The sequence below is a fragment of the Lolium rigidum genome, chromosome 3 (genome assembly GCF_022539505.1).
Source record: "Lolium rigidum isolate FL_2022 chromosome 3, APGP_CSIRO_Lrig_0.1, whole genome shotgun sequence".
Lineage (NCBI taxonomy): Eukaryota > Viridiplantae > Streptophyta > Magnoliopsida > Poales > Poaceae > Lolium > Lolium rigidum.
Genome location: NC_061510.1, coordinates 280,591,921 through 280,608,617, shown reverse-complemented (window position 1 = coordinate 280,608,617; position 16,697 = coordinate 280,591,921).

Below are 16,697 nucleotides of genomic sequence, written 5' to 3'. Positions count from 1 at the left end.
TAATCTTCCTTTGTGTTGCTTCAATACCTTTACTTTGATTTATTGCTTTATGAGTTAACTCTTATGCAAGACTTATTAATACTTGTCTTGAAGTACTATTCATGAAAAGTCTTTGCTTTATGATTCACTTGTTTACTCATGTCATTACCATTGTTTTGATCGCTGCATTCATTACATATGTTTACAAATAGTATGATCAAGGTTATGATGGCATGTCACTTCAGTAAATTATCTTTGTTATCGTTTTACTCGCTCGGGACGAGCAGAACTAAGCTTGGGGATGCTTGATACGTCTCCGACGTATCGATAATTTCTTATGTTACATGCCATATTATTGATGATACCTACATGTTTATGCACACTTTATGTCATATTCGTGCATTTTCTGGAACTAACCTATTAACAAGATGCCGAAGAGCCAGCTCTCGTTTTCTCGCTGTTTTTGGTTCCATAAATCCTAGTAAAGAAATATTCTCGGAATTGGACGAAATCAAGACCCGAGTCCCTATTTTTCCCGGAGCCTTCCAGAACACCCGAGAGCCGCCAGAGGGAAGCCCTGGGGGCCCCACACCACACCCTGGCGCGGCCGGAGAGGGGGGCCGCGCCGCCCTATGGTGTGGGCCCCCGTGCCCCCTCCGAGGCTGCCCTTCCGCCTATTTAAAGCCTCCGTCGCGAAAACCCCGATGCGAAAAACCACGATACGGAAAACCTTCCGGAGCCGCCGCCATCGCGAAGCCAAGATCCGGGGGACAGGAGTCTCTGTTCCGGCACCCGCCGGAGCGGGGAAGTGCCCCCGGAAGGCTTCTCCATCGACACCGCTGCCATCTCCACCGCCATCTTCATCACCGCCGCTGCTCCCATGAGGAGGGAGTAGTTCTCCATCGAGGCTCGGGGCTGTACCGGTAGCTATGTGGTTCATCTCTCTCCTATGTGCTTCAATACAATAATCTCATGAGCTGCCTTACATGATTGAGATTCATATGATGATACTTGTAATCTAGATGTCATTATGCTAGTCAAGTGAGTTTTACTTATGTGATCTCCGGAGACTCCTTGTCCCACGTGTGTAAAGGTGACAAGTGTGTGCACCGTGTGGGTCTCTTAGGCTATATTTCACAGAATACTTACTCACTGTTATGAATGGCGTAGTGAAGTGCTTATTTATATCCCTTTATGATTGCAATGTATTTTGTATCACAATTTATCTATGTGCTACTCTAGATATGTTATTAAAGTAGTTTTATTCCTCCTACACGGTGTAATGGTGACAGTGTGTGCATCCGTGTTAGTACTTGGTCTATGCTATGATTATGATCTCTTGTAGATTATGAAGTTAACTATTGCTATGATGGTATTGTTGTGATCTATTCCTCCTACATAGCATGAAGGTGACAGTGTGCACGCTATGTTAGTACTTGGTTTAGTCGAATTGATCTTTCATGCACTCTAAGGTTATTTAAATATGAACATTGAATTGTGGAGCTTGTTAACTCCGGCATTGAGGGTTCGTGTAATCCTACGCAATGTGTTCATCATCCAACAAGAGTGTAGAGTATGCATTTATCTATTCTGTTATGTGATCAAAGTTGAGAGTGTCCACTAGTGAAAGTCTAATCCCTAGGCCTTGTTCCTAAATATCGCTATCGCTGCTTGTTTACTCGTTTTACTCGCGTTACTACCGCTGCATTACTACCGCTTGTTTACTCGTCCCGGGCAAAGCACTTTTCCGGTGCCGTTGCCACTTGCTCATACTTATTTATACCACCTGTATTTCACTATCTCTTCGCCGAACTAGTACACCTATTAGGTGTGTTGGGGACACAAGAGACTTCTTGCTTTGTGGTTGCGGGGTTGCATGAGAGGGATATCTTTGACCTCTTCCTCCCCGAGATCGATAAACCTTGGGTAATCCACTTAAGGGAAACTTGCTGCTCGTTCTACAAACCTCTCGCTCTTGGAGGCCCAACACCGTCTACAAGAATAGAAGCTCCCGTAGACATCATCGATCGAAGAAGCTCGGAACTTAGCGGACCAACGTTCCACCATTTACCGCCGAAGCTCCGACGCTACCATAGTCGTCGAGTCCGGAATCGCTCGTTCATGGCCGGAGACTTGGTCCTCCGCCTTCGCCAGGTGAAAGATCATAAGTTACAATCTCCATGGGAAGGATCCTTCGTCGTTAGCAAAGTGCTTCACAACGGATCATACTACCTTGTCGATTTCCGAGAACTAAAAGAAAGACCTACTAATTGGTACCGGAAACGCAAGCGGGAGGATCCGGATGACATTTACGATGAAACAGAACGTCCTTGGAACATCGCACAGCTACGTCCTTTCCACACTTAGCATAGAATTACATACTTTGTAACAGTATTATACATGATCAATGAAACAAAGCTTTTGGTTCACTCTATGAGTCATTTACCTCCTTTATTTGTTCATTTTTAGATCGTGTATGTTTTCCGACTAAAACCGCAGAGCTGGATATTTCCGCCTAGGTGTGTATGAAAGTTGTGATTTTCAAAAATCGTCCCTTAGGTCGTAAGCTTAAGTTTTCTGGTGGAAATATTTTCTGTTGCGAATTCGTGGATTCCTAGTAGCGATTTCCGGCACCTTGGCTGGGGGCTTGTTTCCGCGGTTATTGACGGATCGCCATTGGGCTTCGTCGCCGCTGGCGAGCGTTTCCGGCTAAAGGTCTTCCGGCTCGCGGAAGGTCAAGCGAGTAAGCCGGAAAACATAGAAATCAGCACTTGCTTTCCAACAAAACGAAACATGCAAATAATATTAAAGGATAGCAGGATAAGTTGTTTCCGCCCATGCATAATTGTTTCGTCCCTAGCTACTTAAGAATTTAAAGTTATATTACAAACCCTCACGGGGCCAAAATGATGCATTGTATTTCGTCTTCCCCGCAGGAACAAGTTTTTACTTCTCCTTAGCCGGAGAAGTTTCCACATTGGCATCAACCTTTTTTGCGTCAGCCGGAGATTCCTTCTCTGCGTCCTTGGCAGGAGAGGAGACATCTTCGTCTTCATCCTCTTCGACTGCGGTCGGAGAAGTGGCGCCGCCTTTGTCCTTTGAGCTCGTCCAGGTATACTGACTTCCGGATTGGGCGGGCCTGGTTTCCGCTTCGCGTTCCTTCAGAAGCTCAGCTTCGAGAGGCTCATCAGCCGGAAGAACCGCCTTCTCATAAAATTCATCATGGCGAATTCTCCGGGCAATGCGCGTATCATAGCCACTGACTGCGTCGAGAAGTGCATTGACATCCGCATCCGGAGGAACGCCAGCAGTGACTCGGTCCAGATTCAGCTTTGGGTTATGTGCTAAGCACATTGCCAAGGACATGGCAGCTGCACCCCGTGCCGAAGAAGATTGCAGGTCCACAACCAGCTCCGGAAGCAAATCCATCCTCTTGATGAGCTTGCGCACATCGCAGGTTCGGCTCTTCTTGATGTTGAGGTTGTGACAGATTTTCCTGGAGGCGGAGATGAGATCCTTGCAGTCTACACCGGCTAGCTGCAGCAGGTCATCGCGCGGGAATTGGCTCCGACGTTCCTCATCATATCCAAGTGGATCTGGAAGACGCAAGTTTTGATAAGTACAACAAGTTAAACGCAACATGTGCACTATCAAACGAGTTTCGAGGACATACCCATGACGTCGGAATTGAGCAGGTCCCAGCAGCTCTCTGCTGTCTCCATATACTTGCGGAGACCACCAACCTCTTTCTGCTGCTTCTGGATGGTGTCGCTGTCAGTTTGTCTTTTCAGCTCGAACTCACCCGCCTTTCGAGTAAGCTCCGAGTTCTTCTCAGCAAGCTTCTGCTCCGCCTCTGCGAGTTTTGCCTCAAGATTCTTCTGCGAGGCACGCAGAGTTTCCAGCTCGGAGGAAGCTGCAGCGAGGGATGAGGATGCACCTACTCAGCGTTAGTAAAACATCAGGTTTGAGATGCGGAAAATAACCCACAGGAAAGCGAGTGTCGGAAACCAACCTTGGGCTTCTGACAACTTCTTCTTCAGATCCGCATTCTCCGTTTGGACACGTTGGATCTTCTCCGCCTGGCTGATGGTAACACGGCGCTGAAGCGCAATATTCTTGTGTAGCTCGTAATGAAGAGCCTTCTGTTCCTGAAAGTCCAGTGAGTGCCGGAGTAAGTTCCACATATATATTTTATGGTTAAGTCTTTCTAAAGCATTGACGCTGGAAAAAAATTTCCGCCATCATGCTTGGGGGCTACCACGACATTTAAATCTTCCTTCAGTTTGAGTTTTCTCTAAAGTATTCAGACGCTAACTACTATAGTTTCCGCCTAAATACTTGGGGGCTACTGGGGAGTTACCTTTTGCTTGCAAACAAGCTTGTCGAGGAAATGGCCAACGTCTTTCTTGAAATCCCGGATCTCCGACGTCTCGATGTCCGGTTTACCCGAGCATTGTTCAGCATAGCGTTGAGCAAATCTTGCTCCAGCTCCCACTTTTCCGCCTCGATAGTTTGTTAAAAAACTTCGTGGCGTAGGCTTTGGGGGTGGAAGTATGGTCAGCCGGATCTCCAAAATTCTTGGGGAAAACGACCATGTCACCAGCGGTGGCTTCAGCTTTGCCGGAGGAATTGACTTCTGCTTCCTCCCGGCTTTGTCCTTCAGTTTCTTCGTGGACGGGGCCCTTGCCGCCGGAACCATCTCCGCCCGCTCTGTCGCTACTAACTGGAATTATTTCCGGTGGAGTGGATGCAGCAGGAGCAGGAGATTGATCCGCGGGAGGGGGAGAAGGCTGTGGGGAAGCTTGTGGAGCGCTTGGCGGAGCTGGCGTCGAGGGACCAATGGCAGGAGACTTCTTATGCATATACTTGGTAATATGCTCCTGAACGTTGGTCCGCCGGTGGTGGGGTTCGGATTCCTGCAAGTGAGCAAAGGAGAAGTATAAGTAACACAGCTTACCAAGATAAACGACGCGCATTATTCGGAAACTTACGCTGTGCCCGGAATGTTGGGACGCGAGGGCCTTCCTGTTGTCGAAAGCATCTTAAGGCGCTCGCGCTCCGCCTTCTTGGAGTCGAGAGGAGGCGGCTTGGTCACCTTGGGTTTCTTGGCGGAAGCCTCGCCGCTAGCTCCGGCTTCGGAGCCGGAGACTTTGGCGCGGGAACGCTTTGAAGGTCGAGGAGCAGCCTTTCGGGGCGCTTGCTCCTCTTCCTCCTCAGGGTCCTCCGGATCCTCTTCCGCCGATTCACCGCTAACGGGGACTCGGAGTATGTTGCGCAGGTTCTCCTCCGCCAAAGTATCGAGCTGCGAGGAGGGTGAGCAAAACAAGTTAAAACACTTAAAAGATATGAGAAATTGAAGAAATGCGAAGGAATAAGTGCTTACCGGAGGACACTTGTCGTGTGTGCTGATGTCTTTAATCAGTTCCGGGACCGGTTGGCCCCGACCTATCTTCACCAACGTCTTGAATCTCCTCTTGAGAGAATCAGCCGGAAGATCATGGGGAGTGACCCGGAGGAGATCGTCCGCCCCAGTATAAGCGCACATTAGGCGTGCGTTGTAGCGCAAAGGCTGGATTCTCCGGGTAAACCAGCTGAGTGTGAGCTGGGCTCCGGTTAGTCCGTCGTGAACTAACCAGGAAATCCTCCGCGCGGCCTTCTCCAATATTGGCGTTTGGGCAAGCGTGGGGATGAAGCTCCAGCTCGCCAATTCTTCCGGAGGCTTGTTGCTGAAGGGTGGAAGTCCATCGTGGACATTCGGAACTGGTGCATTCTTCACGTAGAACCATCCGACGTTCCAGTACCGGACGGACTCGTGGGAATCGTGAGGCGGATACATGCGGCCGGAGCGGAGCATGAATGTCATACTTCCGCAGTTCAACATGGCTTTGTCCTTCGTCTCCTTCTTCACTCGGAAAAAGAACTGCCACAATTTGACATCTGGTCGGATCCCAAGATGCCCCTGGCAAAGAGTTGCGAAGTTAGAGAGCAGGAGGTAGGAGTTGGGGCAGATGTTATGGGGCTGGAGCCCATACGTGTCGAGGACGGAGAGGAAAAACTCCGAGCAAGGGAGCGACAAGCCGCGCTCAACCCACGCCTTTGTCATGACTCGTTCATCTGCATCGGGTTTGGGGAACGACGGAGTCGCGCGTGAAACTCCAGTGCTCGGAGATCATGCCCTCGTTTTGGAGCTCTCTAAGCTCCGCGTCTGTGGTCTCGCAGGGCCACCATTGACCCCTCACCCCTACACGACTCCGGGCCTTGGAAGCGTTCTTGTTTTCCGCTTCCTGGACCTTGGCTGCCATTCTAGCTTGGCCTTGGAGCTCTTCTTCGAGTTCTTGAGCTGTTGGGATCCGGCCTAGTAAGGTACTAGAAGAGGCGGAGAATGGTTGAGCAAGCCTAATGTAGGAAACATATGGTGGTAGATAAGCAATGGGATCCGGACAGATTGGTTCCACGGCACTGGGATCCGGGCTACTCGGAGAACTACCAGTACAGTGAGGAGAACCATCAGACATACTTCCGGCTGCACCCATGCGAGCTAAGTTGAGTAACCGGAAAATCTACGCTAAGACTACTTCTTCTTCTACGAGGCCGGTACACGTACCGTCAATGGCGCGGCGGTCCGGTGAAGCTCCGGCGAGGTAGAGGTCGCTGAACTAGTGGTTTCGAGCCTCCGATGACCACGGATTGGCGGCGGAGTCGATTTCCCGATCAACCGTGGCGATTTCGGTTCAAGGAGGGGCTTGGAACGGCGGTGCGCGAAGCTCCCGTGAGAAAGGTTCGCCGGAGTTGAGATCTGTCGGGCGGCGCGGCGTGAGGAGGAAGATGAAGTGGTGAGGGTGCGGTGAAAGAATGAAGAATTACCGAGCCGCGGGGTATTTATAGACCATGCGCGGAGATTCGGGATTCGGATGCAATGGTGGAAACGGAACGGTCACACCGTCAGATGGTTGACACGTGTCTTAGGTCAAGTGCGGTAAAACGACGTGGAGGTAACTTAACCATGCGCTCCCGAAATTTCCGGCTAAAGATTCTCATCTTCGAAAATTTAGCGCGGGAAATAAGGAAGTTGCGCGCGGGAAAGGTGGAAACTCCGTTGCGTTACCAATTCCGAAGATAAGAGATTTCCGAGCAGATGAACCCGGAAACAAGTAAAAGTTTTGAAGCTCTTCGAGATTCTCTTCGGATCCAAGCTAATAAAGTCGGAGGAATGATGAATCTCGGAGAACTTCGGGGGCTACTGTTGTGGGCATACTTTGTGGGTATATCAACGGCATGGCCTAGATCCGGCAAGCCCGGGTGGCCCATAGTTGGTGGTGAGGCATGTGGCCCATCGGGCGGCCCAGTTGCTGTAGATCCTGAAGGATGAAGTCCAGCCCGAGAACAGGAAGCCGGATCTCAACCGACCTACGAAGGAGGCCGGATCCGTGACGGCCCATGAAGTATCCGGATCCAGCACGTTCTTGGAGGAAGGCGGATCCTTGACGTACACGGCAAGACATTGTATCGTAGTTAGGCAACTTGTATTCCGGCTAGGACTCTCCATGTAAACCCTAGATCCGTGTGCCTTTATAAGCTGGATCCCGGGAGCCCTAGAGGCACAACCACAACTCATTATAACAACGCGAAAGCGCCCAGATAATTCCAGACAAGCAGCAGTAGGCCCTGTCATCGTGCAGGTGTTCCGAAGCTGGGTAAATCGCGTACCACCGTCCCGTGTGAACTCCGCCTTATGGTCCCTACTTCTCTCCCCCTCGTGAGGATCCCTCCTCCGAGGTACCATCGATTAGGCAACGACACTAAGTAAGAAATGATTGGCTCCTAAATGGGATGGTTTATAATTATTAAGTACTTGTAGGGTTTAGGGGACTATGATCATGTAATGATAAATATAAGGCATAGATGCTATTGGAGTTCATCACAGTGGTGTGATGCTAATTAAGGATGGTTAATTAAAGATGATGGTTTTGGTAATGGAAGCTAGGGTTTAGACTTGGTTGATCCTACTTGATTATCTAGGTCTGATGACACTGAACACATGGGATACCAATTTATTAGTGATAGGTCTTCTACATTTTATGTGGACATGATAAGTATCTAGTTGCTACTATCGAGCTATGAATGAAACTAAATTATCAAGATCGGATGTTCTAACCCAGGGTTTGGGTTAGGAGCAAATTATGGTTCACATGAAATAGTGGACCAAGGGTTCCTGAATGGATTAGGGTTTTTAGGGTTTCTCGTGAAATGATGAGATTCTAGTTTTCTTTCTTATGGAATTAGGGTTTACTAATCCACCAGATAATTCTGAAGGTAATAACTTCATGTTAAGGTGGAAGTTATTAGTCACTTTACAATAAACAAAAGGTTGGATTTGGCATTTTACTACTTTTAAAGAATTAATAATTAAGGTAATTATTAATTAGGGTTTAAATCCTTCTAATAAGGATTTTCCAAATTAAAAATAAATAAAATTAGTTTTAATGTTTTCTTTATTTAGTTACTGGTTTTTATTTAATTTTGAAAGTTTTTTCTATTTACTGAATTTTAATTGCATTTTACAATTAATAAATAAGGCTTAAATAACAAGTATTAAATAATTGAATTTTGATTAAAAATATAAATTTCATTTTATATTTCTTTTCTAAGAATTTTGATATCTTATTTATACTTTTCTGAGCTAGATTGAATTTTATACAATTTTGACAAGGTTGCAGTAATTATTGAATTGGAATTTACACAGAAAAATGACTAAGTTTACCCGGGTGAGTTTCACCCAGAGCCACTGGCGAGTGGGCCAACGGTCCACGTCAGCTGCCACGCGGTTTTGACCAAAGTCAAAATCGCTGGCATGGCACGGGCTACTGGCCGGCGGCAAATGGCGACGATCGCCGGCGATTCCGTGCGCGAGAGGACGGGCGACTGGGTGCTCTAGAACTAACACTCCGAGGCGAACCAGATGGTGGCGGCGCCGCTCCGAAATGGTCGCCGGAGTGTGGCCGTCGGTGACGTGCCGTGGCGGTTGTCACGGGCCTACGGCGAGGGGCATACTAGAGGATGCTAGGGGAAGAGCTAGGATGCTCTGGAGAGTCAGCGACTCACCGTGAGCGCGACGGGCTTGTCGGCGAGGCAAGGGGAGGTTGCAGTCGCCGGAATGGCTTGATACCGGCACCGGAGAAGATGAGATCGCCGACGGCGATACCGGGCATGGCGGCTCGATTCCTCTTGCAGGAAGAACAAGTCGAGGACGGCGATCACGATGGCGTGCTCAGCTTGGCTCGGGGGTGCTCCAATCAATGGCGATAGGGGTTGGCCGGCTCAGCTAGGGTTTCGATTTGGGTGGAATTTAACAGAGAGGGGGAAGAACTCGGGCCAGTGTTCGTCGCGGAGCTTTTATAGGGCGCAGGAGCGAGCCTCGACACGGCGCCGAGCGAGGAGGGATCGACAACGACGATGGGAAGTCGAGCACGCCGTCGTGATGTCCTTCCCGTGCGCAGGAGAGGATGAGGATGACCCTCTCCTCTGTTTTTTAAACGAAGAGGTACGTGGTGGCCTGCTAGGCCGTGGCTTGGGCCGTGTTGGTGGGCTACTGCTGGGCTGCTGCGTGGTAAGGTAAGTCCAGGTGAGTTTTTCCCTTCTTTTCCTTTTTCTGTTTTCAATTTCTATTTTTGAATTCAGTTTTGAATTCAAATCTGTTTGCAGATACTTGTAAATACTATTAACTTGGCAATTACCTCTTAAGTAATAATTCTACTTGAGACATACTATTTTGATTTTTTAATATAATGATAGGTTCAACATACACAATATTTCAAATATGTATGTTAATAATTATAATCTTCCATTCTCTTTCTTTTAAAATTCCAAATATTTTTATAGTACTTATAGCACTTTTTAATAATAGGTGATATATTGACTTTGCTTTATCTAGCAAGAATTTATTAATGAATTGTGATCTTAGGGCTTAGTTTCTTATTTTGAAATAGGATTTCAAAGGTGTGATTTCATGTGCCCTAAATTTTATAAGTTAAGGAGATGATCTAGTGGCATGAATTCCTAAACCTGAATATTTCTAAGGACTTGATCTCCTATTCGAGAATGTTGTCACTTGCCTATTATCTTATGTGCATAACTATGTGCTAATGAATTGGAACTTCTACTAGAACTCCTTCCAAGTTTAGTACTTTTATTATAGTTTAGTAACACCTTGGAATACCTAGAGTAGGTACTACTCTCATCATGGTTTGGTCTTTGTTATGAAGATAAATGGTTGATCACCACATATATGGTTTTAATTATGGTTTTTAGCACTGGGTGTTTCTTATGTTCTATTATTGAAGCATAAGGTTTAACTAATGAGCAATTCTAGGTTGTAGAGATGATATGACATCATATTGCATTGGCTAGGTTTACTCTTCCCAATGCAAGAAAAAAATGGTTACTTGCTTAATATGTCATGTCCTCCTTTAGTTACTAAGGATTTAAGAATTGGTTTCATCTTCTACCAACAGACTTCTATTATGATCCTTAATTTATCATTGAAGTAACTAGAGTGGTTATGGTTCTTTTTATAGTTAACTTTGGTTATATGGGTGGATGGTTTCTCACCATATAAAGTATAGAGTTTAACTCTAAGGTTTTCTTAGGTTCTTTAATTGATGAATGAATGAAAAATAGATGGGGTAAGATTCTACTTATGATCACCAAGTGAATCACAAGTTAAGGTTAGAGTATAAGCCTATGGTTGCTTACTAGTTACCTCCCTATAATTTCATGTGGTGAATGATATCTACTTATCTTATTAGGATTTAACTTATCCTCACATACCTCAAGAGCATGGTCATGGATTAGACATGATCCACTTATTCTTAATATCTCTACCTCAAGTTCTTAGGGTTTATGATCATCACTCAATTTATAATGATCAAGGTTTGGCTTCCTAAGGTATCTCTCATTAAATAGGTTTCTCACTTCCATGATCAAGCATTGTCCTGATCAACTAAGGTATAGCACTTCTTCTATACTATCTTGAGTATACATGGCTATGGTTGTCTCCATAAATTATATCCCAGGAGAATGCCTAAGATAATCACTTAGATTTCTTTATAAGGAATGATGATATAATTATCAGGTTCTATGTATAGTTCTCTCCTTCTTTCACTAATTCATGGGTATAGTCTTATTCCATTTGGTATTTGGTTATCTCACCATTCTCAAGTGAGATGGCTTATCCTTATTCTTTAGTTCAAAGATTGTCCTTGAGTCTTAAATAAGTAAAGCTAATATTAGTATCTTTGGTTTCTCTCATTTGGGAAGGACTTCAATACTAACCTAGGGTTAAGATCCATAGAGATGGATGTGATCATCAATATCTATGTTTAACATAAATGTTTATCTCTCTCTAGGGTTTGTCTTGAATAATATCCTAGGGTTCCTCTTAAAGATGATGATTTGAATACTTAGATGTATATCCAAGGTTTAGCTCAAAGTTTGGTATTGCTTCACTAATAATTATTATAAAACTCTCACCTCTCTAGTTTTGATGTATAATAATATGGAATAGAGAAGGATATATATTTCTAGAGTTGATCTCCTTGTTATGTTTCCAAGAATGAAGTGATATGAATATCATGAGGTTCATGGTAAAATCAAGGATTAGTTTAAGACATGGAAAAGATAAGTCTAGAATAGTTCTCCATTTTATTGTTACTTGATTTATAGTTAAATAGATGTTCCTTTAATAAGTTCAAGTAATGGATCATTGATTAAAGGGTTGTTGTGTTAGTTTTAATTCCATTTGATCTAACCCCTTAGATCAAATCATCTTTACCCAAAACCAGGTTTTAACAAAGTCACATTGAGGTTTATAGCGCTTGACTTGATGAGCTACTTCCATTCCACCAAGGTCAAGTGAAACTTCAGTTACTGTGGCTGTTTTACTTTTAAAGCGCGAAAATTCCCCAGATTTTCTATGCATGAATGCAATGCACACATCTGTTTCCTCTATTTTTGTAACCCATTACCTGGGATATTACAGTCTCTACCCCTTAAACTAAACTTCGTCCTCGAAGTTTGATCTCTCTCACGTTTCCGGAGTGTGGATCTGACTTATGCAGACTACGACTTTTCTCAAACTCCGTATTGATCTTACTGGATATCATTGAATATATCCCTTGTCCAGATTCTTCCTGGAATCCATTAGGGTTTGCCTCTGAACCATGGTTCTTACTTTGATTCATTGATTTCTTCCAACTCTATAAGCTTGTTTCCTTTCTCATTGAAGATTCAAGGATTGGGACTACTTCTGTTGTTGATAAACTTGACTGCAGACTAATTTGATAATAAACTCCTAATTGATAAACAGGTTCTTTGTCTTCCCTTACTACCAAAACTGCAATGATGGTACTTGGTAAGGTACTAACTATGGAATTGGTTGTGATGATTTATTTCCTTAAGAATGGATTAGACTCATTTAGTCCATCCAATCCTGGTTTATGGTTGATACCTATAACTATTTTGGGTTCTTAAGGTACTAACTAAGGAATCATTCTATTAGTCTTTGATTTTAGTACTGTTAAACTCCTTCAGTCTGTGACCTTCTTGAGCTATACACTACAAGAAAAGTTCTGATAGACAACGTCTCAAAATCGTCCGCTAAGGGGTATTTTTCGTCGCCTATGGGCCTAACCCGACGATATGGGTTCTGTTGTGGAAACTGCGTCAGGCAAAGTCCTACGACGATTTTTTCGGTCCGTCGCGCTTGGGCGCCCTTCCGCCACGGAAAATCGGACCGTTGCCCAAGTGTTTCCGGGAGCCCGTTGATCTGCCGACGTCATGCAAGCCGACACGTGGCGTACGCCGTTAACCGGCGTTAACGGCGTTAACCGGCTGAAACCCCGTGGTAGATGGTAGGCCCACACGAGGCCTCGCCACGTCTTAAGCGGGCCAGCCCATTAAGTTTGCGGGCCGGGCCAGCTGACTTAGTTTGACCGGTCAACTATATAGCCGGGCTGGTCCATTAGTTACGTGGGCCGGGCCTAACCTCTAAGGTTGACTGGTCAAAACTTTAATGGGCCGGCCCACTAAGCATGTGGGCCGGGCCGAATGCACTCGATTGACCGGTCAACGAGCAAAAGGGCCGGCCCACAAGACATGTGGGACCCACTTTCCGGTATCGGGCCGGCCCATTTACAAAGTGGGGTCCACATTAAAGCAAGCTGGTCCGGCCCAAGAAGTTAGTGGGCCGGCCCAATTAGCATGTGGGTCCCACTTTCCTGCTATCGGGCCGGCCCATTTAGTACGTGGGGTCCACATTAGATCAAATGGGCTGGCCCAACAAGCCAGTGGGCCGGGCCAAAAGCACCGGTGGGTCCCACTTTCCTGTTAAAGGGCCAGCCCATTTAGTATGTGGGGTCCAATGGCGTGTATTTCACACGTTCGTTGGGCAACCCCAAGAGGAAGGTATGATGCGCACAGCAGCAAGTTTTCCCTCGGAAAGAAACCAAGGTTTATCGAACCAGGAGGAGCCAAGAAGCACGTTGAAGGTTGATGGCGGCGGGATGTAGTGCGGCGCAACACCAGGGATTCCGGCGCCAACGTGGAACCTGCACAACACAACCAAAGTACTTTGCCCCAACGAAACGAGTGAGGTTGTCAATCTCACCGGCTTGCTCGTAACAAAGGATTAACCGTATTGTGTGGAAGATGATTGTTTGCGAGAGAAAATAGTAAAACAAGTATTGCAAGCAGATTTGTATTTCAGTATTAAAAGAATGGACCGGGGTCCACAGTTCACTAGAGGTGTCTCTCCCATAAGATAAAAGCATGTTGGGTGAACAAATTACAGTCGGGCAATTGACAAATAGAGAGGGCATAACAATGCACATACATGACATGATAAGTATAGTGAGATTTAATTGGGCATTACGACAAAGTACATAGACCGCCATCCAACTCGCATCTATGCCTAAAAAGTCCACCTTCAGAGTTATCATCCGAACCCCCTCCAGTATTAAGTTGCTAACAACGGACAATTGCATTAAGTATGGTGCGTAATGTAATCAACAACTACATCCTCGGACATAGCGCCAATGTTTTATCCCTAGTGGCAACGAGCACAACACAACCTTAGAACTTTCTCGTCACCGTCCCGGTGTCAATGCGTGCATGAACCCACTATCGAGCATAAATACTCCCTCTTGGAGTTAAAAGCAAAAACTTGGCCGAGCCTCTACTAGTAACGGAGAGCATGCAAGATCATAAACAACACATATGTAATAACTTGATAATTAACATGACATGGTATTCTCTATCCATCGGATCCCGACAAACACAACATATAGAATTACAGATAGATGATCTTGATCATGTTAGGCAGCTCACAAGATCCAACAATGAAGCACAATGAGGAGAAGACAACCATCTAGCTACCGCTATGGACCCATAGTCCAGGGGTGAACTACTCACTCATCACTCCGGAGGTGACCATGGCGGTGTAGAGTCCTCCGGGAGATGAATCCCTCTCCGGCAGGGTGCCGGAGGAGATCTCCGTGAATCCCCCGCGATGGGATCGGCGGCGGCGGCGTCTCGGTGAAGGTTTTCCGTATCGTGGTTTTTCTTATCGGGGGTTTCGCGACGGAGGCTTTAAGTAGGCGGAAGGGCGAGTCGGGGGCCCGACGAGGGGCCCACACCATAGGGCGGCGCGGGCCCCCTTGGCCGCGCCGCCTTGTGGTGTCGCCACCTCGTGGCCCCACTTCGTATGTTCTTCGGTCTTCCGGAAGCTCCGTGGAAAAATAGGCCCTGGGTCTTCGTTTCGTCCAATTCCGAGAATATTTCGTTACTAGGATTTCTGAAACCAAAAACAGCAGAAAAAAGGAACTGGCACTTCGGCATCTTGTTAATAGGTTAGTTCCAGAAAATGCACGAATATGACATAAAGTGTGCATAAAACATGTAGGTATCATCAATAATATGACATAGAACATAAGAAATTATCGATACGTCGGAGACGTATCAAGCATCCCCAAGCTTAGTTTCGCTCGTCCCGAGCGAGTAAAACGATAACAAAGATAATTTCTGAAGTGATATGCCATCATAACCTTGATCATACTATTTGTAAACATATGTAGTGGATGCAGCGATCAAAACAATGGTAATGACATGAGTAAACAAGTGAATCATAAAGCAAAGACTTTTCATGAATAGTACTTCAAGACAAGTATTAATAAGTCTTGCATAAGAGTTAACTCATAAAGCAATAAATCAAAGTAAAGGTATTGAAGCAACACAAAGGAAGATTAAGTTTCAGCGGTTGCTTTCAACTTGTAACATGTATATCTCATGGATAATTGTCAACATAGAGTAATATAACAAGTGCAATATGCAAGTATGTAGGAATCAATGCACAGTTCACACAAGTGTTTGCTTCTTGAGGTGGAGAGAAATAGGTGAACCGACTCAACATAAAAGTAAAGAGAATGGTCCTTCAAAGAGGAAAGCATCGATTGCTATATTTGTGCTAGAGCTTTTATTTTGAAAACATGAAACAATTTTGTCAACGGTAGTAATAAAGCATATGAGTTATGTAAATTATATCTTACAAGTTGCAAGCCTCATGCATAGTATACTAATAGTGCCCGCACCTTGTCCTAATTAGCTTGGACTACCGGATCTTTGCAATGCACATGTTTTAACCAAGTGTCACAATGGGGTACCTCCATGCCGCCTCGTACAAAGGTCTAAGGAGAAAGCTCGCATTTTGGATTTCTCGCTTTTGATTATTCTCAACTTAGACATCCATACCGGGACAACATGGACAACAGATAATGGACTCCTCTTTAATGCATAAGTATGTGGCAACAATTATTATTCTCATATGAGATTGAGGATATATGTCCAAACCGAAACTTCCCCCATGAATCATGGCTTTAGTTAGCGGCCCAAAGCTCTTCTCTAACAATATGCATGCTCCAACCATGAAGGTGGTAGATCTCTCTTACTTCGTACAAGACGGACATGCATAGCAACTCACATGATATTCAACAAGGAATAGTTGATGGCGTCCCCGTAAGCATGGTTATCGCACAACAAGCAACTTAATAAGAGATAAAGTGCATAAGTACATATTCAATACCACAATTGTTTTTAAGCTATTTGTCCCATGAGCTATATATTGCAAAGGTGAATGATGGAATTTTAAAGGTAGCACTCAAGCAATTTACTTTGGAATGGCGGATAAATACCATGTAGTAGGTAGGTATGGTGGACACAAATGGCATAGTGGTTGGCTCAAGTATTTTGGATGCATGAGAAGTATTCCCTCTCGATACAAGGTTTAGGCTAGCAAGGTTATTTGAAACAAACACAAGGATGAACAGTACAGCAAAACTCACATAAAAGACATATGGTAAACATTATAAGACTCCATACCGTCTTCCTTGTTGTTCAAAACTCAATACTAGATGTTATCTAGACTCTAGGGAAACCAAATATGCAAACCAAATTAACAAGCTCTAAGTATTTCTTCATTAATGGGTGCAAAGTATATGATGCAAGAGCTTAAACATGAGCACAATAATTGCCAAGTATCAAATTATCCAAGACATTATAGCAATTTACTACATGTATCATTTTCCAATTCCAACCATATAACAATTTAACGAAGAAGAAACTTCGCCATGAATACTATGAGTAGAGCCTAAGGACATATTTGTCCATAT